The sequence below is a fragment of the Pongo pygmaeus genome, chromosome 1 (assembly GCF_028885625.2).
Source record: "Pongo pygmaeus isolate AG05252 chromosome 1, NHGRI_mPonPyg2-v2.0_pri, whole genome shotgun sequence".
NCBI classification, from domain to species: domain Eukaryota; kingdom Metazoa; phylum Chordata; class Mammalia; order Primates; family Hominidae; genus Pongo; species Pongo pygmaeus.
Genome location: NC_072373.2, coordinates 23,834,824 through 23,859,544, shown reverse-complemented (window position 1 = coordinate 23,859,544; position 24,721 = coordinate 23,834,824). Strand labels below are relative to the sequence as shown.

At 46.7% G+C, this 24,721-nt stretch overlaps 1 long non-coding RNA gene and 1 other non-coding gene across 2 annotated transcripts in view; both read left to right on the top strand.

Annotated features, from left to right (window-relative positions):
* Positions 1-24,721, top strand: part of LOC129044386 (uncharacterized) — a 126,649-nt gene that overhangs the window by 87,241 nt on the left and 14,687 nt on the right. Inside the window, exon 6 of the long non-coding RNA XR_008504664.2 lies at positions 20,636-20,735. This is a non-coding gene — a long non-coding RNA (uncharacterized LOC129044386). The remainder of the gene's footprint in view (positions 1-20,635; positions 20,736-24,721) is intronic.
* On the top strand, positions 23,782-23,889 carry LOC129023264 (U6 spliceosomal RNA). The gene has a single exon (XR_008496746.1). It is a non-coding gene; the product is annotated as a U6 spliceosomal RNA (small nuclear RNA).

Sequence of the window (24,721 nt, the reverse complement as noted above, 5' to 3'; positions counted from 1 at the left end):
TCTCTTCTGCAGGACAATATGCACCTCGTGTAGAATCTGCCACCATCTGCCCTCCTGACCACTAACCCAGTAACTAGGGTAAAGTCACAGCATGACTTGGCCAGAGACAAGCTGGGTCTCATAAGAGAAGGAAGGACTTCTACTGCGAAGGAGCTGCAGAACCTACCAACATGTACCAGGAGCTGTTGACAGACTGCTGGGCATGGGTCCTAGGGGAGACCCTGAGACTGGAAGAGTATGCCTGAGACTATGTTCAGAAGGCACAGGATCAACAGGGGCAAAACATTTCTAAAAACGAAAGATGATCAATTTGGGAATGCCTTGGCATGATCGTGGGATGACAGTGGGAACATACTGCTGGAATGGCTCTTAGAAGCCTGAAGAAAATTATGGCCCACACCAACTAAGGTAGGAATGCCAGAATTGCCATAGCAGAAGATGGAAGAGCGGAAAAGGCTCAGAAAAATGGCCATGCTAGAACTGCTATACTGCATGCAGCAGGAAAGCCTGCAAGGTGACTATATCCCACAGGAGACCCAGAAGATATCCCAAAGCAATAAGAAATGCACTGCTGGGAGAGACATAAGAGGGCACCAGTATCACCAAGAGTCTCTAGGCCAGGGCTAATGATCAGACAGAACTAGACTCACGCATGGCAGTGGGGATGATGGGACCCTGAAACAATAGAAGCTGTTAGCCCTCAGTAGCCAGGTGGATGCAATTATCATAATGAGCAGCAAGTTTGGGGTGGCAGCTGGGGGACCCTGACCCTCAGAGAGTTGTGGCGATAGTTACTAGAACATAGCAAAACTAATTGGGCAAAAGGGTTCTCCTCGCTGGGCACAGTGGCTCACGCCTGTAATCCTATCACTTTGGGAGGTCGAGGCAGGCGGATCACGAGGTCAGGAGATCAAGACCATCCTGGCTAATATGGTGAAACCCCGTCTCTACTAAAAATACAAAAAGTTAGCCAGGCGTGGTGGCAGGCACCCTGTAGTCCCAGCTACTTGGGAGGCTGAGGAGAATGGTGTGAACCTGGGAGGTGGAGCTTGCAGTGAGCTGAGATCCCGCCACTGTACTCCAGCCTGGGCGACAGAGTGAGACTCCGTCTCAAAAACAAAACAAAACAAAAGGGTTCTGCTCAATCTGTACAACAAAGAGAAATCAAGAACAGTTGATCAGCAAGCCAACGGCAGCTGCCCCCAATAAAAAGTCACAATCATTTGCTCAGTTTCAGACAGGAACTAGTTTTCAGACCCAGAACCCATAGATGAAAAGAGAAACCAGGTCCCCAGTAAGTACCCCTGTCAGATCATGTACAATGATGTACATGGTAAGTACCCAGTAAGTACCCTGTCAGATCATGTACACTGATGTACATGGTGGACATTTCCCAGGTTCTTCCCCAAAGGGAACTCTGGCCACTTATTTGGGTAGTCATACTCTGAGAAAAGGGAATACTCTTTTTTTTGAGACGGAATCCCGCTCTTTTGCCCAGGCTGATGTACAGTGGCATGATCTCGGCTTGCTGCAGCCTCGGCCTCCTGGGTTCAGGCGATTCTCGTGCCTCAGCCTCTTGAGTAGCTGAGATTACAGGAGTCCACCACCACCACACCAGCTAAATTTTGTATTTTTAGTAGAGACAGGGTTTCACCATGTTGGCCAGGCTGGTCTTGAACTCCTGGCCTAAAGTGATCCGCCCTCCTCTGCCTCCCAAAGTGGTGTGAGCCACCATGCCCGGCCAGGAATACTCTTTTAAACACTGTTAGGCATGAGGTCCTAGTTGAGACCCTGAGACTGGAAACATCATCATGAGACACGTTTGAAGTACACATGGGGGCCAGGTAGTAAATGGAGGCTGGCCTAGGTGTGGCCCACCATGTGCCCACCAAGTCCACAGATTCAGCAAGTGGTCATTTTTCTAGTCCGTGAATATATCATTAGAATGGACATACCTTGGTTTCTTGGCCTGTGGAATAAGAGCTATTATAATGGGAAGGTCAAGTGGAAGCTTCTGAAACTGCATTTCCGGCACCCTCCTTCCCCCATGAGCCAAGACAGTAAATCAAATAATGCATCCCAGCTGGGGATGACAGCCATTCATAAAAAAAGTAATGGGGGCTGGGCACGGTGGCTCACGCCTGTAATCCCAGCACTTTGGGAGGCTGAGGCAGATGGATCATGAGGTCAGGAGTTTAAGACCAGCCTGGCCAACATGGTGAAACCTCATCTCTACTAAAAATCGAAAAATTAGCCAAGCATGGTGGTGGGCGCCTGTAATCCCAGCTACTTGGGAGGCTGAGGCAGGAGACTCACTTGAACTTGGGAGGAGGAAGTTGCAGTAAGCCAAGATCGAGCCACTATACTCCAGCCTGGGTGACAGAGTGAGACTCTGTCTCAAAAAAAAAAAAAAAAGTAACTGGGAAAGACCCAAAGGATACAAGGTAGGTGGTCTCCACCACATATCCATTTAATTACCCGTCCAAACTGCGAAAGTCAGGCAGATCCTGGAGGATGACAATAGGTTACTGTAGTCAACCAAGTAGTAGTCCTATCTGTAGCTGCTGTGCCAGATGTGATATCTTTGCTAGTGCAAATTAACATATTCTCAGGTACATAATAAGTGGCCACTGAACCGGTGAGTGCATTCTTTTCTATCCTACCAAAAAGAGGATCAGAACAGTTGATTCGCTTGGAACAGACAACATGTACATTTACAGGCCGGGGGCAGTGGCTCATGCCTGTACTCCTAGCACTTTAGGAGGCTGAGACGGACAGATCAGGAGATTGAGTCCATCCTGGCTAACACAGTGAAACCCCATCTCTACTAAAAATACAAAAAAATTAGCCAGGCATGGTGGTGGGCGCCTGTAGTCCCAGCTACTCTGGAGGCTGAGGCAGAAGAATGATGTGAACCTGGGAGGCAGAGCTTGCAGTGAGCCGAGATAACGCCACTGCACTCCAGCCTGGGTGACAGAGCGAGACTCTGTCTCAAAAAAAAAAAGAAAATGTACACTTACAGTCTTGCCCCAGGGCTGTGTTAATAATGCTCCTGCTCTTGGCATAATATAGTCCTGAGAGACACGGGCTGGCTGGATACTGATGACATCATGCTAATCGAACCAGCTAAGCGAGAATTGACTAGTGCATCAGAGACCTCTGTAACATGCATTCCAGAGCACAGGAGAAAAACCCTATGTTAGACATCAGAGGTCTAACATCTCAGTGACATTTTTAGGGGTCCAGGGGCCTGGGACATGCTGAGACTACTCCTCAAAGGAAAGAATACATTATTGGATCTTGTACTTCCCATCACAAAGTAGGAAGCCTAATACCTAGTAGGCCTCTTTGAGTTCCAGAGGCAACATATTCCAAAAATGGGACTATCGCTTTAACTCATACTCCAGATGACATGAAAGCCTGTCAATTTTAAGTAGGGCCAACAGCAGGAAAGGGCCCCGTAGCATGTCCAGGCTACAATGCAAGCAGTCCTGCTGCTTGGGCCAGATGATCCAGCAGACTCTATGTTATTAGAGGTATCAGTGTTGAAAATTTATGACAAGTCCCAAAGGGAGAATCACAGTGCAGATTTGCAAGGTTCTGGAACAGGGCTATGCTATCTGTAACAGAGAATTAAATGCCTTTCTAGAAAGCTCCTGGAATGCTATTAGGCCCTGTTAGACACAGAGCACCTGACCATTGGACACCAAGTAACTAGGCAGCCATAAGTGCTCAACATGAGCTGGGTTCTATCAGAGCCATGGAGTCATAAGGTGAGGGAGGCCCAATCCCAGCAGAAGTCCATCCTAAGGCGGAAATGTTATATCCAGGATCAACCAGGTGCAGGCTGAACAGCACATGTGATCTGCATGAGCTGGTAGCCCAGACACACAAGTCACTCATCACTGTTATACCAGCATCTCTCTCAGCTCACACCTATGGTTCCATGTGGATCCCTGATTGTGATTAGTTAACAGAGAAGGAAAAAAACTGAGTGTGGTTGATGGATGAGTTGGTTCGACACATGGGTACGAACTGAAAATGGGTGATGGCTGCACTACAGTGCCATTCAGGGATGACCTTGAAAGACAATGGTGAGCAGAAATCTTCTCAATGGGCACTGAATCTGTCATCAGGTTTACATGCAAAAACAAATGGTTTGAGTTTAGAACAAACTAGGACTCGTGGGTAGTGATAATGGCTTGGTCAATGGCGTTCAAAGAGAAAGATATGAAGATCGGGACAAAGAAGTATGTGGTAGAGGCACTTGGATGACATGCAGGAGTGGACGCGCAGTGCAAAGATCATTGATTAGCACGTTAGTGCCTATGCGACAGCACTCACAACACATGCGTGGAGCAGCCATGGTGGAAGGGTTGGAGGCTAGGCATGGGCCCAATAGCAGAGGCTCACCAAGGTTGCACTAGCTCCTGCTACTACATGTCCAATCTGCCAGCAACAGTTACCAGCACTGAGTCCTTTCTTTGGTATCATCCCTTGAGGGGACTGACCAGCCACCTTGCAAGGAGTAGCAATTAACTTAGATGGAAATAGACATTCTGGGGATGGTTTCAGCTTTCCTCCATCCGGTGTCTCAACCAGCACCACTATCACAAGGCTTATAGAGTGTTGAATCCACCAGCACAGGATCCTACATAGCATTGCATTAGACCAACAGACCCACTTTACAACAAAGGAGGTGCAAGAGTAGGTCCATGCCCATCATATCACATATTGAAACCAACCCAATAGTCCCATAGTTTTTTGGATAAACCACCGGAATTGATGCTTCTGGTCTTAAAGCTTGAACCTTATATTTGTTTCATCTGCATTCCTTCTACAGGAAGCAATCTTCAGGCCTCTCAAAAAACTATCAGGCCAGGCACAGTGGCTCACGTCTGTAATCCCAGCACTTTGGGAGGCCAAGGTGGGCAGATCACGAGGTCAGGAGTTCGAGACCAGCCTGACCAAAATGGTGAAACCCCATCTCTACTAAAAATACAAAAATTAGATGGGCATGGTGGTGTGCGCCTGTAATCCCAGCTACTCAGGAGGCTGAGGCAGGAGAATTGCTTAAACCCAGGAGGCGGAGGTTGCAGTGAAGCAAGTTCACACCACTGCACACTCCAGCCTGGGCAACAGAGCAAGACTCTGTCTCAAAGGAAAAAAAAAAAAAAGAAGAAAAACTATCAAAGAACTGAAATTCAGCCAGGCACAGTAGCTCACGTCTGTAATCCTAGCACTTTGGGAGGCTGAGGCAGGAGGATTGAGGTCAGGAGTTTGAAACTAGCCTGGCCTACATGGTGAAACCCCGTCTCTACTAAAAATACAAAAAAATGGCCAGGTACAGTGGCTCACGTCTGTAATCCCAGCACTTTGGGAGGCCGAGGCAGGCAGATCACAAGGTCAGGGGTTCAAGACCAGCCTGGCCTACATGGTGAAACCCCATCTCTACTAAAAACACAAAACAAATTGGCCGGGCGTGGTGGTGGGCCCCTGTAATCCCAGCTACTCAGGAGGCTGAGAAGGAGAATTGCTTGAACCCAGGAGGCAGAGGTTGCAGGGAGCCGAGATGGTGCCACTGCACTCCAGCCTGGGCAACAAAGCAAGACTTCATCTCAAAATAATAATAATAATAATAAAATAAAATAAATAAAAATACAAAAAAATTAGCCAGGCGTGGTGGTGTGTCCCTGTATTCCCAGCTACTCGGGAGGCTGAGGCAGGAGAACCACTTCAACCCAGGAGGCAGCAATTACAGTGAGCCAAGATGGTGCCATTGCACTCCAGCCTGGGCGACAGAGCAAGACTCTGTCTCAAAAACAAAAAAAGAACTGAAACTCACCAGATCACCACATCCAGACAATGGACAATGACATGCTGGATCCCTCATTCATCATGATTGCTTCCTTGCCCCTCCCTAGTTCCTATTTTATTATACATTGTTACACTTCTTCCCTGCTATATAAACCTCTAGTTTTAGTACAGCAGGGAGATGGATTTGAGACTAAGCTCCCATCTCCTCGGCTGTAGCACCCAATCTGTAGCTACAGAAGGCTATAGCACGCCTTCTTCTTCTTCCTTTTTCCTTATTCCTTGGTAATACTCGTCTCAATCACTGGCTTTCTGTGCAGCGAGCAGCAGGATCTAGACCAAACCCCTGGTGTTTCGATAACAGTATAATACTACCCAGTCTGAGAGAATGGTGGAGTAGCCTGTTGAAGCATCAGCTGGGAGGCATTGCAAAGATGGCAACAAACTTTCAATCTGGAAACCAAGAGGCAGAAGCAAGAATGACTCCATTTATTCACCATTCTCAATCACCTTCTTGGGGAATTTGTGCTTCCTTTCTCTGTATGGGGCTCTGCAGGGTTAGAGGTCCTGGCATTCAAATGGAGAAATGCTGGCCAGGCATGGTGGCTCATGCCTGTAATCCCCATACTTCAGGAGGCCAAGGCAGAAGGGTTGCTTGAGCTCAGGAGTTTGAGACCAGTCTGGGCAACATATTGAGATTCCCATCTCTACAAAAAATTAAAAGTTAGCTGGATATGGTGGCACATGCCTGTAGTCCCGGCTACTTGAGAGGCTGAGATGGGAGGATCACTTAAGATGGGGAGGTTGATGCTGCAGTCCGCCACAATTGTGCTACTGTACACCAGCCTGAGTGACAAAAGGTCTCAAAAAAAAAAGCTTCCACCGGGGGACCCAGAAAAAATCTCATTGAACTATAAACTATGGCTGCCACTTTGTGCTAAGCTATTTGTGCTAAGCAGGACCCGCAGACAAGAAGAAGCTTCCACCGGGGGACCCAGAAAAAATCTCATTGAACTATAAACTATGGCTGCCACTTTGGTGCTAAGCTATTTGTGCTAAGCAGGACCAGCAGACAAGAAGAAGAGTCACCATCTTGACAGAGGCAATTGACTGTGATCAGCAAGGGAAGGGAGCTCTACTGCTACACACTGGGGGCAAGGAAGAACATGTTTGGCACCCAGGTGATCCACTTGGGTGACTCGGTCCTCACCCAGTGTTGACAGCTAATGGACAAGTACAGCAGCTGTGGCCTGAGAAAGGCCTGGTGACCAGGGAGCAACTAGATCGCTCAGGGATGAGGGTCTAGGTCCCCGGACCAGATAGGCCACCTAGACCAGCAGAGTCTATTTGTGGGTGAGGGGAAATCTAGAATTGTATTATCAATGTGGAAGGGAAAAATGAATATTAATCGTAGCCTCAAGACAAGCTGCAATGTCAGGGGCTGTTGTTCATCTCCTTAACCTTCCTGTTATAAGTTTCTCCCAGGAAAGAAGCCCACTGGAATTCCAGAGGAACTTCTCCTTGAACTTATTTGAAGTAGATCTGAACAGCACAAGGGGTGAATTATAACGGACGCTGAGATGCGCCGTCCATAACCCCCGTTAGTACTGATTACTACTTATCTCCGCAACTGCTTGGGAGTGCTGCAAGCGGACAGCTCTCAGCTGTGAGCACTCCTTAGAAATCGTCTCTGTTGCAGAGAGCAGTCTACTCGCTTTCCTAGGGCTGCCTTCATCTAGTGACCTGGCCCCCTCACCCTAACTCAGGACATCTCTGAAGAGCCTGCCAGCCTCGGAGCTCCTCTTGGGATTGGCTGAAGACTCTGTTGAGACTACTGCACGGTCCAGTTCTGCTTCCTCCTCTTCCCTTCCACAGGAGTTGACCCCAAGAGCACTCCCCAATAAACTTCCCACTCAGTCTCCGTCTAGAGACTGCTTCTGGAGAACTCAACCTGTGACAGTGATACTTGAGCAAAGACTTGAAGGAAGTAAGAAGGAAGATTATTCCAGGTAAAAGGGCAGCTAATCCAAAATCTCTAAGGCAGGAATGTCCGTGTGGACATTCAAAAAACAGCACAAGAAGCCAGAGTGGCCGTAGTGGAAGGAGGGAATGGAGACCGTGGAGGAAGATGAGATCGGAGCAACAATAGGACCAGATCATGGAGTGCCCCAAAGACCGTTGTTGGATTTGGCTTTTTACTATGAGTGGGCCCCATGGCAGGGTTTTGATAAGGAAAGTGACACGGCCAGGCACGGTGGCTCACGCCTATAATCCCAGCACTCTGGGAAGCCAAGGCAGGCAGATCACCTGAGGTCAAGAGTTCGAGACCAGCCTGGCCAACATGGTGAAACCTCGTCTCTACTAAAAATACAAAAAAAAATTAGCTGGGTGTGGTGGCGCGTGCCTGTAGTCCCAGCTACTCAGCGAGGCTGAGGCAAGAGAATCGCTTGAACCCAGGAGGTGGAGGTTGCAGTGAGCAAAGATCACGCCACTGCACTCCAGCCTGGGTGACAGAGGGAGACTCCATCTGAAAAAAGAAAAAGAAAAAAAGAAGGAAAAGTGATACACTCTAACTTGAAATGGAAAGCATCATTCTGACTGCTGTCTTGAGAAAAGAGTAGGAAGGGGAAGCATGGTCACAGGGAGACTAGCAGGGACTCTATTTCAGTCATCCATTGAGATGGGACAGTGGCCCAGACCATGGTGGCAGTGGAGAAGACAGCAAAAACTGATCTGATTCTGGATATAGCGCGAAGCTAGAACCAACAGATTTCCTGAGCCATTGGGTGTAGTCTGTGACAGAAAGAAAGCAGTCAAGGATGATTCTAGGGTTTTTTGTTCTGAACCACCTGAGGAATGGAATTGAGATGGGGAATGCTATGGATGGAGCGAACGGGGGAATAGAAAATAAGGAGTTTAATTTCATTTTGGATGTGAATTTCAAGATGCCTATTAGACATCCAAATAAAGATGTCAAGTAGTCAGCGGGATGTACCAGTCTGGATTTCAGGGGAGAGGTCTGGACTGGAGATATAAATTGGAATCATCTGCACACGGACATGGTTGAAAGTCTTGAGACTGGGCCGGGCGCAGTGGCTCATGCCTGTAATCCCAGCACTTTGGGAGGCCGAGGCGGGCGGATCACGAGGTCAGGAGATCAAGACCATCCTGGCTAACATGGTGAAACCCCGCCTCTACTAAAAATACAAAAAATTAGCCGGGCATGGTGGCGGGTGCCTGTAGTCCCAGCAACTCGGGAGGCTGAGGCAGGAGAATGGCATGAACCCGGGAGGCGGAGCTTGCAGTGAGCCAAGACTGTGCCACTGCACTCCAGCCTGGGTGACAGAGCAAATCTCCGTCTCAAAAAAAAAAGAAAGTCTTGAGACTGGAAGAGACCACCAAGGTAAGGGGTATAGATGAAGAAGAGAAAACCAAGGACCATGTCCCAGGTGCTGTATCCTTAAGAAGGCAGGGAGGAGGGAGATAGAGGAGTGACCAGTGCGGGGTAGGAGGGAAATTAAGAGAAAATAGGGTCCTAGAAGCCAAGAGAACCAATTGTGTCAGAGAAGAAGGGGGGCCCAACTGGGTCAAATTATGCCCAAAAACCAAGTATGATGACAGCTAAGGACTGTTCCTTGAACTTGGTCAATGTTAGCAACTTTGATAACATCAGTTTTACTGGAGTAGCAAGGACAAGAGCCTGGCTGGAGTGGATTTCAAAGAGAGTGCATATCAGTGCATATCACCTATTCTTTTGAGAAGTTTTATTGCAAAGAAAAGCAGAGAAATGGTAGGTAGTGGCGGAGAAAGTGGTTAGGAGAAGGTATTATTATTGTGATCCATTTTACACATGAGGAAAATTAGGCTTAAAAAAGTCGAGGGCCAGGCACAGTGGCTCACGCCTGTAACCCCAGCACTTTCGGAAGCCAAGGCAGAATTGCTTGAGCCCAGGAATTCGAGACCAGCCTGAGAAACATGACGAAACCCTGTCTCTACAAAAAATATCCAGGCATGGCGGTGCACGCCTGTAGTCCCAGCTACGAGGGAAACTGAGGTGGGAGGATTGCTTCACTCAGGAGGTCAAGGCTGCAGTGAGCTGTGATCGCACCGCTGCACTGCAGCCTGGGTGACAAAACAAAACCTTGTCTTGAAAAAAAAAGTCAGGGAATTTGCTTAGGTTCATTCAGATAGCAAGTTGTGATTTGAGCTCAGAATCTAGAAGCTGAGCTCTTACTTTTTTTTTTTTTCACCAATTCCCTATTGATGGAACTAAGTTTTTCTCAGATTTTTCTATTACATTGACTTATTTCTATTGTTAAAAATGTCAGTTACAAAACAGATGAATATTCTTTTTTTTTTTTTTTTTAATATTGGCCAGGCTAGTCTCAAACTCCTGACCTCAGGTAATCTGCCCACCTCGGTCTCCCAGAGTGTTGGGATTACAGGCGTGAGCCACTGCACCTGGCCCAGATGAATATTCTTACAGGTAAACATATAATCCACATTTCTGATTATTTCCTTAAGATGAATTTCTGGACGTAGAATTCCTGGGTCAAAAGGTATGCACATGCGTATAGCTTTGGATGCCTCTTGCCAACACTCTACGGAAAGGTTGTAGTCGTTCCCACTTTTGTCAGCAACACAGGAGAAGGTCCATTTCCTGCATCATTACCAGCCCTGGGTCTTATCTTTCTCTCCCAACCGTGTCCCACTGCATAGTGAGAATGATACCATTTTATTTTCCATATGTACGATTACCAGTTAGATTTGACCATGTTGTACAGGTCTATCTTCCAGCCACCCCTTTGGCTTCTGCTGGTGTTTATCACTCTCAGACCTGATCGCCTTCACCTGACCCCTCTCATCAGGAATATTTATCTCTTGCTGCAACAGACCCAGTTTAGAAGGTAAACTGCACAGAACTAGGTTGAATTTTAAAATAACAATAATTTTAGGGTAAGAAATTAGATCTTGGGTGATTTTCCTATCTGAGAGATTGTGGAAGAGCTAAGATTTTAGAAAAGCTAGGGGAAACATAGGAAGGTGTGGTAACTGGACCTTCTGTGTGACTCTCCACGTAGCTATGACCAAAGAGTGTCTCGTTCCAAAGAACCCCCCAGAGTGTGCATTGAAAGGGGAGGGAGGTCCCTTCATGAAATATACTTCCAGGGCCATAATTTTCAATTTAGCCACTGTTGGAGGGCTTTCCTGCTCTTCCTTTGCTCCTCAACCTAGCCCTGTCTGGGAGCACAGCTGATAAGTTGGCCCCAGCACATTTGAAAGAAGCATAGACATTTCTTTTCTTTTGTTTCTTTTCTTTTTCTTTTTTTTTTTTTTTTTTGATGGAGTCTCGCTGTCTTGCCCAGGCTGGAGTGCAGTGGTGTGATCCCAGCTCACTGCAACCTCTGCCTCCTGGGTTCAAGCGATTCTCGTGCCTCGAGTAGCTGGGACTACAGGCATGTGCCACCACACCCGGCCAATTTTTGTATTTTTAGTAAAGACTGGGTTTCACCATGTTAGCCAGGCTGGTCTCAAACTCCTGACCTCAAGTAATCCACCCGCCTTGGCCTCCCAAAGTGCTGGGATTACAGGCGTGAGCCACTGCGCGCAGCCTGATATTTCTTTTCTTTTTTCTTTTTTTTTTTTTTTTTTTTTTTTTGAGACAGAGTTTCACTCTTGTCGCCCAGGCTGGAGTGCAATGGCGTGATTTTCTTTTTTTTTTTTTTTTTTTTTTTTGAGACAGAGTTTCACTCTTGTCGCCCAGGCTGGAGTGCAATGGCGTGATTTTGGCTCACTGCAACCTCCGCCTCCCGGGTTCAAGCAATTCTCCTGCCTCAGCCTTCGGAGTAGCTGGGATTACAGGCATGAGCCACTGCGCCTGGCCAGATATTTCTTTATACCAGTAATACATAGTTGTTGTAAAAAGATTAGGAAATAAGCCAGTACAGTGGGGCATGTCTGTAGTCCCAGTTACGCAGGAGGATTGCTTGAGCCCAGGAGTTCAAGGCCAGCCTGGGCAACATAGAGATACCCCCTCTCCACTCACCCATCTCCATCTCAAAAAAAAAAAAGATTAGGAGGCTGGGTGCAACGGCTCACACCTGTAATCCCAGCGCCTTGGGAGGCTGAGGCGGGTGGATCACCTGAGGTTGGGAGTTTGAGACCAGCCCGACCAACATGGAGAAACCCCGTCTTTACTAAAAATACAAAATTAGCCGGGCATGATGGCACATGCCTGTAATCCCAGCTACTTGGGAGGCTGAGGCAGAAGAATCGCTTGATCCTGGGAGGCAGAGGTTGCAGTGAGCTGAGATTGCACAATTGCACTCTAGCCTGGGCAACAAGAGTGAACCTCCATCTCAAAAAAAAAAAAAAAAAAAAAAAAAATTAGGAGGTAATGACAGCAGAAAGAAAAATAATTAAACCAATAGAAATTCCTTCCACTGTCCTCTCAGATAATTGTTATTTACGTTTTGCCAATTTTGGTTTTCAGATCTTTTCATTAAACATTTTGATAATAAATTCACATAATCTATTCTTTTCCAGTAATAAATCTTGAATGTCTTTCTAACTTTCCAATTGTCAATCAATGTTAATCTACATTGTCATTTTTTTAAAAACAACTTTTGTAGAGACAGGGTCTTGCTATACTGCCCAGGCTGGTCTTGAACTCCAGCCTCAGGTGATCCTCCCTCCTTGGCCTCCCAAAGTGCTGGGATTACAGGCATGAGCCACTGTGCCCAGCTTACACTGTCATTTTTAATGAGTTAATTTTTATTAAATTTCATTATATGGATCATTTTAAGTAATTTAGTTAATCTTTTATTTGTGGACTTTTATTGCTTAGTTTTTTACTACAATAAGCAAGAGTGACAATATTGAGGCTAGGTGCAGTGGCTCATGCTTATAATCCCAACACTTTGGGAGGCCAAGGCAGGAAGATTGCTTGAGCTCAGGAGTTTGAGCCCAGCCTGGGCAATGTACTGAGACCCCATCTTTACAAAAAGTTTTAAAATTAGCCTTGTGTGGTGGTGTACACCTGTAAGCACAGCTACTCAGGAGGCTGAGGTGGGAGGATCGCTTGAGCCCAGGAAGTCAAGTCTGCAGTGAGCCATGATCATGCCACTGGATTCCACCCTGACGACACAGTGAGACCCTGTCTCGAAAAAAGAGTGCCAATATTGTACATACATATTTGTCCACTTGTCCAGTATTCCTCTAGGATAAATCCCAAAAAGTAGGGTTACTAGCTCAAAGAGCATGTACATTTTTAGGGTTTCTGAGATGAACTCCTAATGATCCAAACATTTCCTGAACTACTTTATCTCCACAACAGCGTTCTAGTTATAGGTTTTCACTCAATGATGTTCATGCTGAAATGAGCAAGAAAGAAGTCATAGGTTCTCTTTGGGACAATGATTAGTTCTGCAAGCAAGGATATTATTTGAGAAAGATAAATTGAAAACAAAAGATGAATGGAAGGTGAGGAGTTTAACATTTGGAATGCAAAGAAGCAGATCTGTATGCAAGTGAGAACCTGAGCTTCCAGAAGCTTCCATGTGACTTGGCCTCTGCTTAATAGCAGCAGCAGTCCCAGGCCTCTTGTTTAAACTCTATCTACACTCACACCATCCTGTCTGATGGAAGAAATGACAGAACTGGAAGAAGAGCCATCTTAGAGATGGACATGTGCCTAAGATAGGCACTTAGTGTCCTGTTAAGAAGACCAAACACATAAACAAGAGAAGAATCCTCTGTAGCAACATCAACAACCATCTTCACACTAGCCCTTGGTCTCTTAAGCCAACAGGCCTAAAATTGAGCTCATTGTTCTTTTCCATGGACTCTTGCTCCTATCATCCCTATCTTCAATTAGTGGCATCGCCATTACTTAGCAAGCCTAAGCAAAAAACCTATGACTTCTCCTTCTCCTTTAGCCCCAACATCGAAGGATCCAACTATTTGCATGTATCCTATCCTCAGGGTCTTTTCTTTCCATTCTCCTTATAGCCCTGGATGGAGCCTGCATTGTCTTTTGCCTCAGAGAAGGTGGCGGTTTCCAGAATGTGTCTATGGAGGTTTCAAAACCTTCTGATGGCTCCATCGTCTGCAGCTGATGCTTCCACTCCTCAGTAAGACAGTAAAAGCTTTTCCAAAATCTGACCCTAGCCTTGCTTTTCAGCTTCATCCCCGCTACTTCCCTTATTGTGCTCCAGATACTTGGACTTCCCCAGCAATCGCCTCCCTGTGCTTTTGTTCTGGTGGTTTTTTCCCCACTGACCTCACTCCTCTTCTCCTCCCTTTCCCAGCCTCCTGAACTCGTTCTCGTCCTCAAAGGCCAATGCAAATATTAATTCTCTGCAGCTTTCTCCAGACAGAATCAATCATCCTCTGTATGGTGTTCCCATAGCATTTTGTCTAACTGCTAGAGAAGCATTTAGCATGGTATCAGATGCCTCCTGATAGACTGGGATTTCACTGAGGACATGGAATGTGTCATATTCATCTTGGATACCAATGGCATAGCCAAATTCCAGGCATATAGGAGGGGCTTAGTAAATATTGGTTGAATTGGATTAAGTCAGAAATACATCCAGGTCACTCACTCTTATCCAATGTCTTTTTTTTTTTTTTTTTTTAGACAGAGTCTTGCTCTGTTGCCTAGGCTGGAGAACAGTGGCGCAATCTCGGTTCACTGCAGCCTCCGCCTCCCAGGTTCAAGCTATTGTCCTGCCTCAGCCTCCTGAGTCACTGGGATTACCGGTGCATGCCACCACACCTGGCTAATTTTTGTATTTTTAGTAGAGACGTGGTTTCACCACATTGGCCAGGCTGGTCTTGAACTCCTGACTTCAGGTGATCCGCCCGCTTCAACCTCCCAAAATGCTGGGATTACAGGTGTGAGCCACCACGCCCAGTCCCAGTGTCTTTTATATTATCCCAAAGTGAATGCTTGCACTGCGAGGGGGCCATTGTTACCAGAAGGCAGAATGGACCAATCTCCCACTCTTCCTGTTCCTTTCTGTTACCCGTTGAAATTCCACTGGAAATTAATTCTTTTGTGTATGATATTGTCTCTAGTTACATTACAAATATCCCTTCTGCTGAGCATTCTAGGGATAAAAAAATTACAGATATCCCTGGGAGGGATTAAGATTTCAAGGCATTATCATCAAGGTTAACTCCACTAACATTTTTGTGCTGAAAATGAACTTAGAAGTTGTTACTCCTAGGCTGGGCGCAGTGGCTCACACCTGTAATCCCAGCACGTTGGGAGGCCGAGGTGGGTGGATCACTTGAGGTCAGGAGTTTGAGACCAGCCTGGCCAACATGGTGAAACCCCGTCTCTACTAAAAATACAAAAAAATTAGCCAAGCATGGTGGCTCACACCTATAATCCCAGCTACTCGGGAGGCTGAGGCAGGAGAATTGCTTGAACCCAGAAGGCAGAGGTTGCAGTGAGCCAAGATCGCGCCATTGCACTCCAGCCTGGGCAACAGAGAGAGACTCCATCTCAAAAAAAAAAAAAAAAGAATAGAAGTTGTTACTCCTTTCTAAAGAAACAACTAACCTACAGGGACTACCTGCAGAAGGAGTGGGCATTGGGTATGTTAACAGGAGCACTGAGAGGAAACAGTTGCAGAGCAGGGCTGGGGGGGTGGGTGGTAAGGGCCAGTTCTGCACAAGGTACCACGGAGGGAGGTATTGGGTAGTGCGAGTGCCCGGATGCCTGGGGAGGGATGTGCAGATGGAGAGGGAATTAGATCGTGGGAGAGGGAAGGAGCAAGGACAAATTCTTCCTACTTCTCAATTCCGTCAAGTGTCTTCACTGTGTAGAGTGATGATTCTTAATGAAGATCCTGACTTCCAAACACCTCTGGTAGATCTCCCTTTTTGCTAGAGTGCCAGAAAATTCTTAGGTAATTTTCCAATTTTAATTCACTTTCATCTTAAAAATAAATACATGCCTCATGGTATTTTTAAGAGGGGTGGGTGTTTGATGAAATAAAATGAGTGACAACAGGGTGTCACAACTCCAGAAAGGTTTCATATCGCTGGTTTAGAGATTCCCGGCGAGTAGGAGTTTGATGAACTGAAAAATGAAATGGCTTCCAAATCACTCTGCCCTACTATGCTGATTTGAAACACATAACCTGCCTACACTGCTGAAAAGCTCCCAGCCCTGAGGTGAATGAACCCTGCAAAGCTACTACTTGGCACTCACCCAGCAGTTTGCAAAAGGCATTGAAAGGAAATGTTCACAGTCAATTGATAGCAGCAGGACCCTTAGGGAGCTAGAGTGAGGGATGGGACCAGCCAAGGCCATTTGGACAGGCATCCAGGTCACCACACAAAAGCCTTCCTGGGAACTCTCAGGACAATGACGGTTTGGAGCCCTGGCTTCACATTTCACTTTAAAAGAGGCCACCACCTAAGTGGGTTGAGATGCTCCTTTCTGGCTCTCTCTAGTCAAAGGTCCATACTGCCCAGGAGAAGAGTGAAAAGGGAAAATCAGCCTTATTGGCATGTATTTATTTGGGGGCTTGACTCTGAGGCAGCATTTGGTGGTGCCTTTTAGGACTGGAAGAGGCTAGAAGATTCCTGCTACGTTTGAAAGCAATTCATGACGTAATTTCACATTTTTTAGCTCTGGATTATGTAGGGTGCTTATATATTCAATTATTACCTTGTATTAAGATTTCAAATTGTGATCTTCCTATTTCCCAAAGAAGAGAGCTTGAGGAGTTCATTAGACCAGGATTCTTCTTCCTTTGAGAGACAACCAAGCAGATGGTGTTGCTAATGCGCAGACACCTGCACAGATGCCCTGCTGAGGCCCAAACAACATCTGTGGCTTTTCTTCATACCCAAGAAGTAACTTACCTTTCCCTCTCTGATTTTTCCTCTTTTAAAATTCTGTATAGTTACTAATGGAGGGGATAAGGATAATGCAGGGCAGGGCTTTTAAAACACTTTTAAAGCAACGAAACCCTCTTTCAATTGAAATCTGTGCCTAACTTCAGTATGTAAAACCAAAAAGAAAGGCCAGGTGTAGTAGCCCATGCCTGTAATCCTAGCGTTTTGGGAGGTTAGGAGTTCAAGACCAACCTGGATAATATAGCAAGACTCTGTCTCTACAAAAAATACAAAAATTAGCTGGGTGTTGTGGTGCACACACCTGTAGTCCCAGCTACTCAGGAGGCTGAGCCAGGAGGATCTCTTGTTTTTTGAGATGGAGTCTCACTCTTTCGCCCAGACTGGAGGGCAGTGACGTGATCTCGGCTCACTGCAACTTCCGCCTCCCAGGTTCAAGCAATTCTCCTGCCTCAGCCTCTCAAGTAGCTGGGATTACAGACATGCACTACCACACCAAGCTAATTTTTCTGTTTTTAGTAGAGACGGGGTTTCACCATGTTGGCCAGGCTGGTCTCGAACTCCTGACTTCAAGTGATCTGCCCACCTTGGCCTCCCAAAGTGCTGGGATTACAGGTGTAAGCCACTGCACCCAGCCATTAGGAGGATCTCTTTTTTTTTTTTTTTTTTGAGACGGAGTCTCGCTCTGTCACCCAGGCTGGAGTGCAGTGGCGCAATCTCGGCTCACTGCAAGCTCTATCTCCCGGGTTCATGCCATTCTCCTGCCTCAGCCTCCAGAGTAGCTGGGACTACAGGCACCCACCACCACACCCGGCTAATTTTTTTGTATTTTAGTAGAGATGGGGTTTCACCGTGTTAGCCAGGATGGTCTCGATCTCCTGACCTCGTGATCCGCCCGCCTCGGCCTCCCAAAGTGCTGGGATTACAGGCATGAGCCACCGCGCCCGGCCCTGGAGGATCTCAAGCCCAGGAGTTTGAGGCTGCAATGAGCTATGATCATGCCACTGCACTCCAGCCTGAGCAACAGAACAAGACCCCATCTCAAAAAAAAAAAAAAAAAGTAGGGGGCTGGGTGCAGTGGCTCAAGCGCCTGTAGTTCCAGCACTTTAGAAGGCCAAGGTAGGCAGTTCACTTGAGGCCAGGAGTTCAAGACCACCCTCGCCAACATGGTAAAACCCCATCTCTACTAAAATTACAAAAATTAGCTGGGTGTTGTGGCGCACACCTGTAATCCTAGCCACTCCGGAAGCTGAGGCAAAAGAATCGCTTGAACCTGGAAGGTGGATGTTGCAGGAGCCAAGATCGCACCACTGCACTCCAGCATGGTTGACAGAGCAAGACTCTGTCTGAGAAAAAAAAAAAAAAAAAAGAAAGAAAGAAAAGAAAAAAAGTAGTGGTTCTTTGGTTAAGCTGGGATGGGGACCTGGAGTCTTGACCTCCTTGCTTCCGGCCCCTGGGAAGCAAATCTGACATAAATTCCAGAATGCTGTCATCATCCCAATCAGAATTTCTCAATCTCCAAGGGAAATTTTATCATCTGGCACTTCAATGGCTGTTTTAAAATGTTACAAAAGATTTGGCAAGGTCCCAACGGGAGGGGCAGGCACCTACATCTGGGCTTGGAAGCCAACGGTGTGATATGAGGGAGTCTAAGTGGCCACTGCCAGCTCCGCTCTGGGGACTGCCAGCCTCCCATCCTGCTTGCTGTCTACATCACATAACGTGCCTGGTTGAGAAAAGGCCTTAGGAAGAGCCAGAGAGTGCCAGAGAATGGAAAGAGTATGACACATGCCTCGCTGAGGTCGGACAGCGCGTCAGCCTTACTTTCCCAGCTGACTAAGGACGCCTCCCACCAAGCTGCTTGCCTGCTGAAGCCTGTCTTGAAAACTGACAGTAGATGGCTGTGACTACCCAGAGATTCTTCCCCAGCAGTTAATGAACACACAGCAGACACATGCATGCAATACCTTGGAATCATCCCAGAGGCTCCAGGTCAGGTCTCCTTGTGAACACCCCTACCTAGCTGGGCCACACAAGCAGTTTCCACGCTAAGTCCACTAAGTAATCCAAAACAATTGTTCCTTGGGATTTTTCTGAAAAAGAGATAGAAAGGGCTCTGCCTTGGTGAGCAGAGGGAGCTGCTTCAGTATTGGAAACAAAGATAACTGAAATGCATTCTTTGGAATCTGATAAACCCTCTTCCCAGGACAAGAAAGGCATGAAGTCAGGCCTGAGCTTTGGGGCTCATTTCAGGTACATACTGGCTTTAGCAACAGAGGAAAAGCCATTATCCCTGTCTTCTTAATTTCCCTCAGCAATCAGCCCTAGCAGGTTCACCATGTTCTCCGTGCAGTTTGAGACAAACTCACTAAACGTCCTGTTCTCTGAAAAACGATCCATCCAAGAGGGCACAGGCCAAGAGTGTTTCTCCTTTTGGTATCAGAGACAGGTTGTGATGCTGCCGTGATCAAAGGCGTGAGTTCCTCAGGTGAGGGGGCAGCCCGGCTACAGCCCTGGTGGGGAGGGCTGCACTTAGCGTAGGAGCTGGCTATTTCACTGCCCCCATCCCATCTTCATTGCTTCTAGGCATCCAGAGCTCTATGGTGTAACATATATCCTGGAATAGTTCCAACATCTCTGTTCCAGGACTTGCTGGAGCAGACCCACTTGTGATATGGTTAGAAAAGTCACTTTTCATCTCCTGTCCTAAGCTGCTAAGAAAAAAGAATCATGTAGCCTAGATTTACATGTTTGCCTTTTTTGGTGATCATGAGTGACTGATCTGAGCAGTAAGTATATGACTGAGAGGCCCTCGCCAGGCATCTGTGGAGTGGATTGCTGAAGCTTGGTTAGTTAAGCAATATGCTAGAAATTTGGAGATCATGAACTCTGACTTTTGCCACCTTGCCACATGCTCTTCAGCCAGTTATTTCTCGTATGTTCTGCCTTTATAAAATGGGGATAAGCTATCTCTGAGGTTGTTTTAAGAAGAGACACTAATGAAAATGATTGTCAAGTGCCTCTCTAAAGAGAAAGGACAGTAGGCATAAGTGCTTTATGTGATGAAATTCAATCTTTCTTCCTCCCTTTGCAACCTGAAGCATGGAAGCAATAATGTTTTTCCAAGTGCAGTGTCCCCAGGACAAAATGTGAATCAGTTTCCTGAGCTCGGCAGCCCTCGGATGGGGAGTAGCCCCTGCCCTCTGGGGCCTGGTGTCCAGGGTGTGGCTGGCTTTACTGCTGTAAGTGCCCATCTTATCCTGGGATTCCAGCCAAGATGCCAGGGTTGCAAATTTCTCTAATTTCAGAGGAAGCTTTGTTTAGGGGTTGAGTCTTCACAATGGCTTTTGCCATCTATCTCCATTTTATTTTCTCTTTTATCGAGTACCTATTGTACCCCAGGCGCTGTGCTAAATGCATTCACCTACATTATCTTGTTTAATCCTCTGAGCAGCTCGGCAAGGGGGGTGTCATTACCATTCTTATTTTACCTCAAGAAATAGACACTTGGGGGGAGTGAAACAAGTTAGCAAGGTAACACAGAAAACAACGGGCAAAGCCAGGATTCCAACCCAAGCTCATCATTACTCTCCCGTGCTTCCTTTCCCACAGTTGCCCTACATTCAGACACTTCCTATTTAAGAGAAAATCAAACTGCAGTTTGAGAAAGCACTAACTAGAGAGTTCAAGGGAGTGGGGTCTTCTGCCCACACCTATGGGGAATATGCTGTAGGCATGGCTATTGGGTGCTACCTGCCTTGGAGGATGAGGGTGAAGGGAATGGGGTCCTTCCTCCTTTACCTGGTCCTGAAGACCAGTGCCCAGGCCTATGTGTTCTCAGAGCGTTTCCTGCCCATCTGAAATGCAGAGCACCCAGGCTGTCACTGCTACAGCAGGGCCCCTAATGCACTGCCTTAGAGTCAACATGATTGTCAACTCATTTCAGCTCAATCCGGCCTTGTGAGAGACGCCTACATGCTGAAGAGCCTTTCTGCAGTTCTGCATTGAACTCTTCATGTGGTCCCATCTAGTAATGAGTGCGAGTGGTAAGTGCAAGAAACAGAGAAAGGGAGAGGACCCTTCTCTTGTAGTTCTTTTTTCTTTTTTTTTTTTTTTTTTTTTTTTTTTGAGATAGCATCTCTCTCTGTCACCTAGGCTGGAGTGCAGTGGTGCAATCTCGGCTCACTGCAACCTTTGCCTCCTGAATTCAAGCGATTCTCCTGCCTCAGCCTCCCGAGTAGCTGTGACTACAGGCATGCGCCACCACGCCTGGCTAATTTTTGTATATTCAGTAGAGATGGGGTTTCAGCATGTTGGCCAAGCTGGTCTCGAACTCCTGACCTCAAGCGATCTGCCCACCTTGGCCTCCCAAAGTGCTGGGATTACAGGCGTGAGCCACTGCGCCCAGCCATTGTAGTTCTTTATACAGAGAAAAAAGTACTGATGACTAGTCCTTGTATCAATGAAAACTGAGATGTAGAGCAAAGCGGAGCTGCCTATAGATCAACTGATTTTTTACCAAAATAAGGGAGGGTCCTTCCTGACAGTTTTGCTTGGGGACTGGGGGAGAGACTGCAGCTTATTGCATAATATCTGTTTCCCTCTTAATTATAAAACTCCAAGTTTATATGGAGCAAAGTACCCAGCTAACATCTACATTTCCAAGTGTTCCTGGCCACTGTGATATAAGGGAATATTATATGTAAAAATTTCAAGAAGTCTGCTGAGAGGGAGCTGACTCAGAGGGCCAACCTTTTGTAGCTTCGCTTGTCCCTCTCCCTTTGTCCTGCTGCCTGGAATGTAGACATGATGGCTGGCATGCCACTGCCCTCTTAAACCATGAGGTAGCCTTGTGGTTGGAAGTCAGTGCTTAGGATGGTGCTGCAGAAAGCCAGAAGCAGCTTGGGTTCCTGCTAACTTCATGGAGCCACTATTCCTGCCCAGAACTGAAGTCCCCTGGAATTCTTTTACATAAGAGGATAAACCTTGTTTTCTGTTGTATAAAGTCTAACTTAATCCTAACTGACAGATTCTGTTTGATAGAGGCACCTGGAATTTCTAGCTAGTCAAGGTCACCTGAGCCCTGTCTGCTCTATCTACCTCCTAAAGGCGCATACCTAAGTCTTCCTGATAGTCTGTGCACAAGTTATAGATCACCTGTAGAAGGGTAGGTGTGGAGACTTTTTAGGTAATACTAAATGAATGCCTGAATTCTATTTTTTGTGGAACATGTATATTGAGCACCTACCACACACGAAGTACCATGCTAGATACCCTCGGGTCTACTCTCAGGACACTTAAATAGAGTATTTTAATAGAGTGAGATGGCTGGGTGCAGTGGCTCACACCTGTAATCCCAACACTTTGGAAGGCCGAGGCAGGCAGATTGCTTGAGTCCAGGAGTTTGAGACCAACCCAGGCAACATAGTGAGATCCCGTCTCTACAAGAAATTTTTTTTTTAAAAGTTAGCCAAGCTCAGTGGCATGTGCCTGGAGTCCCAGCCACTTGGGAGGCTGAGGCAAGAGGATCACTGGAGCCCAGAAGTTCAAGGCTGCAGTGAACTATGATCACACCACTGCACTCCACCTTGGGCAACTGAGTGAGACCCTATCTCCAAAACAAACAACAAAGTGAGATGTGCACTGTAAGGAAGTACTCTAACAGAGGAGTTCCCTAACCTAGTCTTGTAGAAGGCTTGCAAGAAAAAACTGGAGCCTGTAGGGCAAGTAGGAGCCAGTCAGATGTAAAGTAACCAAATGAAGAGCTTTCTGTGGATGATACACAATCCCTTTTAATGGGCTACAGTTGTCTTTCCAAACAGGCTATGACCCAGCAGCTGATTCTTGCTAAGCTTGCAATGATCTTGCAGTGATCAATACTGGTAGCCACTCCGTTACCGTACCCACGGTTTAGAAGGTAGTTTGTATTTTTCCTTCTTTTTCTTTTACCACAAACTTTACTCCGTCCTAGGGTCTAGAGTAAGGAAAAAAAAAAAGTGTGTAGATCAGGAAGTCTGATTACGTACCAAGAGTAGATTTGGGGAAAATTCAGACTGGTTGTATCCAGATGGGTTTGCACAGTCAGTATGTGGTCCTAGGCCTTGGTCTTGGCAGAGAGGCAGTGCAGGGCAAGGGAGCTTCCCCAGTGATCAGTGGTCTCTAGGGAACCCGTTTGACTTTGTCACTCTCAGACCTGATCAGATCCAGGCAGCTCCAGGTCTGCTGCTTCTGCCCTGAACCCAAGTTCTAAGTTTTTGTTTATATTCAAGATGAGACTGGCTGGGCACGGTGGCTCACGCCTGTAATCCCAGCACTTTGGGAGGCTGAGGCGAGTGGATCACAAGGTCAGGAGATCAAGACCAGCCTGGTTAACATGGTGAAACCACCATATCTACTAAAATTACTAAAAATTAGCTGGGCGTGGTGGCACGTGCCTGTAGTCCCAGCTACTCTGGAGGCTAAGGCAGGAGAATCGCTTGAACCTGGGAGGCGGAGGTTGCAGTGAGCCGAGATTACGCCACTGCACTCCATCCTGGGCGACAGAACGAGACTCCGTCTCAGGAAAAAAAAAAAAAAAGATGAGACTGTATTTGATTATAAGTAACAGAAACCAACTAAAGCCAGCTTAAGCACAAAAGGATAAGTCAGAGGACAGGTAAGGATTTTCTTTTTTCATCCAGTGGCAGGAAAGCAGCAATGTCGAATGAAGATATCAAAGTCATAAACTAGAAGGTATCAGGAGTCCCCAATCCACATGATAATGAATAAATAGTGCTCGCGACCAGATGCAGTGGCTCACGCCTGTAATCTCAGCACTATGGGCGGCTGAGGCAGGCAGATCACCTGAGGTCAGGAGTTCGAGACCAGCCTGGCCAACATGGTGAAACCCTGTCTCTACTAAAAATACAAAATTAGCCAGGTGTGGTGGCGGGTGTCTGTAATCCCAGCTACTTGGGAGGCTGAGGCAGGAGAATCGCTTGAACCTGGGAGGTGGAGGTTGCAGTGAGCTGAGATTGTGCCATTGCACTCCAGCCTGAGTGACAGAATGAGACTCTGTCTCAATAAATAAATACATAGATAGATAAATAAATAGTGCTCGCTTTGGCAGCACATACACTAAAATTGGAACAATACAGAGAAGATTAGCATGGTCCCTGCATAAAATAAGTTTTTTATGTGTGTGTGGTTTTTTTGTTTTGTTTTGTTTTGTTTTTTTTGAAACAGAGTCTTGCTTTGTCGCCAGGCTGGAGTGCAGTGGTGCAATCTCAGCTCACTGCAACCTCCGCCTCCTGGGTTCAAGCGATTCTCCTGCCTCAGCCTCCCGAGTAGTTGGGACTACAGGTGCCCGCCACCAAGCCCAGCTAATTTTTGTATTTTTAATAGAGATGGGTTTCACCATGTTGGCCAGGATGGTCTTGATCTCTCGACCTCATGATCTGCCCACCTCGGCCTCCCAAAGTGCTGGGATTACAGGTGTCAGCCACCATGCCCGGCCAATAAAAAAAAATTTTAATTTAAAAAAGATAAATAAATAATTTGTAAAAGGCCAGGTACAGTGGCTCATATGTTATCCCAGCATGTTGAGAGACTGAGGTAGGATGATCACTTCAGGCCAGCCTGGGTAACATAGTAAGATCCTATCTCTACCAAAAACTAGAAAAGTTACCCCCGCGTGGTGCCACATGCCTGTAGCCCTAGCTACTCAGGAGGCAAAGGTGGGAGAATCGCTTGAGTCCTGAAGCTCGAGGCTGTAGCAAGCCATGATGGCGCCACTGCACTCCAGCCTGGGAGACAGAGGGAGACTGTGTCCCTAAAAAATAAATAAAAATAACTTCTCAAAAAAAGATATACACATGACCAACAAATGTGGAAAAAATCTCAACATCGCTGATCATTAGAGAAATGCAAATGAAAGTCCGGGCACGGTGGCTCATGCCTGTAATCCCAGCACTTTGGGAGGCTGAGGCATGCTGATCACCTAAGGTCGGGAGTTCAAGACCAGCCTGACCAACATGGAGAAACCCCGTCTCTA